The sequence below is a fragment of the Spermophilus citellus genome, assembly GCF_964194105.1.
Source record: "Spermophilus citellus genome assembly, chromosome: 5".
Lineage (NCBI taxonomy): Eukaryota > Metazoa > Chordata > Mammalia > Rodentia > Sciuridae > Spermophilus > Spermophilus citellus.
Window position 1 is genome coordinate 147,139,261 of NC_138186.1, and position 2,212 is coordinate 147,141,472.

Here is a 2,212-nt window from a genome sequence, read left to right on the forward strand (position 1 = left end):
GACCACTTTTATTCTGCCTTCACTTCCTCTGTGCACTGTGTCAGTCTCATGGCTTTCAACATCACAACTTCCACCCTGAAATGTCCCACCTAAGTCTTTTACCTTGAGTTCCAGATTCCTGAATCTGTCAGATATTGGGCATCTCTGACAGGTGATATAGGACAGCTGTTCTGTCTTTGGCCTCCAGAATTTATCTCTAAGTAGAAACCAGCTCTTCCACTCATCAGACATATGTGCAGAAAAGAGTTTTTGTATTTGACTGTTAGTCCTTAGGAAGTCCTTCTTGCCAGATTGGCCCTTGACTGTCATCTGAAAACCTGGATTTCACGAGGGTCACCTCCAATTTCAGAACTGACGAGAGTGGCTCAGTTTGGCTAAACTGTGCAAACTATATGATTTGTGCTCAACCCCTGCTTTCCCTCTGCGACTCTGGAGTTCTGAAACCTCCCGGGCAGAGGCTGCCTACATGACCAGCTGCCAATAAGAACCCTAGGTGCTCAGTCTCTAAGGAGCTTCCCTGGTAGACACCCTTCCATTCAGTGCCAGGGGAATGAAGCACACCTGTGTGGCTGCACAGGGAGAGGTCTCTCAGAAGCATGGGCCTGTTTCCCTGTGAATATTACTCCATGCACCTTTTCCCACTGTACCCTCTCACTGTAATAAATCATAGCCATGCTTTTAACGATGTGCTGAGTTCTGTGACTCTTCCTGGCAAATATAAGCCTGGGTGGCCTCAGGTACACCAAGCAGGTCACTTCATTTGCTTGTGCCTTAACTCCTTCATCTGTAAAGTGAGAATAATAATGGCATCCAACTAGCAGGGCTGTTGTGAAGATTAAATTCTTTAATACTAAATAACTTAAGACAATGCTTGTCTCAACACCAAATACATATTACGTTATCTCAAACATAAATGTCCAAGAACATCTAGTTAGATAACACAGGCACTGGGGTGAGGACCTGAATATCCCTAAATTTTTGGTCTTACTATGGAAGTTATACCTTTTTGTTGTTGTTGTTGCAAAAGGATGTATTTCCCTCTCATTTGGGCCATTCACTTCTTTCTTTCTTTCTTTCTTTCTTTTTGTTCTAATTAGTTATACATGACAACAAAATGCACTTTGATACAGCATACATAGATGGAGTAAAACTTTTCATTCTTTTGGTTGTACATGATGTAGAATCACACTGGTCATGTAGTCATATATGCACATAGGGTAATAATTTCTAATTAATTCTAGTATCCTGGACAGGTGGGGGTAGGGCTGTGCATCCCTCCGCTCGCGCTGCCGGGAGATGGCTCAGCGACTTCTCCTGAGGAGGTTCCTGGCCTCTGTCATCTCCAGGAAGCTCCCCCAGGGTCGGTGGGCACCCCTCACCTCCAAGGCCTTGCAGACCCCCAAATGCTGTTCTGGTGGCCTGACAGTAACACCCAGCCCAGCCCGGACAATATACCACCAGAGTCTATTGGACAACCTTTAATGTCCAGGATGGACCTGACTTTCAAGACCGAGTTGTTAACAGTGAGACAACAGTGGTTGTGGATTTTCATGCACAGTGGTGTGGCCCCTGCAAGATCTTAGGGTCACGGTTAGAGAAGATGGTGGCCAAGCAGCACGGGAAGTTGGTGATGGCCAAGGTGGACATTGATGACCACACAGACCTCGCCATTGAGTACGAGGTGTCAGCTGTGCCTACTGTGCTGGCCATCAAGAATGGGGATGTGGTGGACAAGTTTGTAGGCATCAAAGATGAGGACCATTGAAACCTGCAGCTACAGCATCAAATAAATTTATAGGAGTAAACAGTAACTCAGCAGTCAAACAGAACAAGAAGTAACATGAGCAGCTTCAAAAAGCAAGGAAGAAAAGGAGTACAAACAATGCAGGACAGCCTAAATATTCAGGAGGACCTAGAGTCATCAGAAAAATGGTCATATAAAGAACTCAAGGAACACCTTAGACAGATGGAATGGAACCTTAAAGAGGATACAAGACAGCAAATTCAAGCAGCGAAAGAACACATCGAGAATGAATTACATAAACAGATAAAAGAAGAAGTTAAGCATCTTTATCAGGAGATAGAGATTATAAAAACTAATCAACCAATAATTCTAGAAATGAAGGAAACGATAAACCAAATTAAAAACTCAATTGAGAGTATCACTAACAGAGTGGAGCAAGTAGAAGCCAGAACGTCAGATAATGAAAAC

The 2,212-nt window shown here is 43.9% G+C and overlaps 1 pseudogene across 1 annotated transcript; it reads left to right on the plus strand.

The window, feature by feature from the left end:
- The first annotated feature begins 1,250 nt into the window (after positions 1 to 1,250).
- LOC308649522 (thioredoxin, mitochondrial-like) lies at positions 1,251 to 1,765 on the plus strand (annotated as a pseudogene). The gene has a single exon. The product of its transcript is annotated as a thioredoxin, mitochondrial-like (transcript).
- The last annotated feature ends 447 nt before the right edge of the window (positions 1,766 to 2,212 follow it).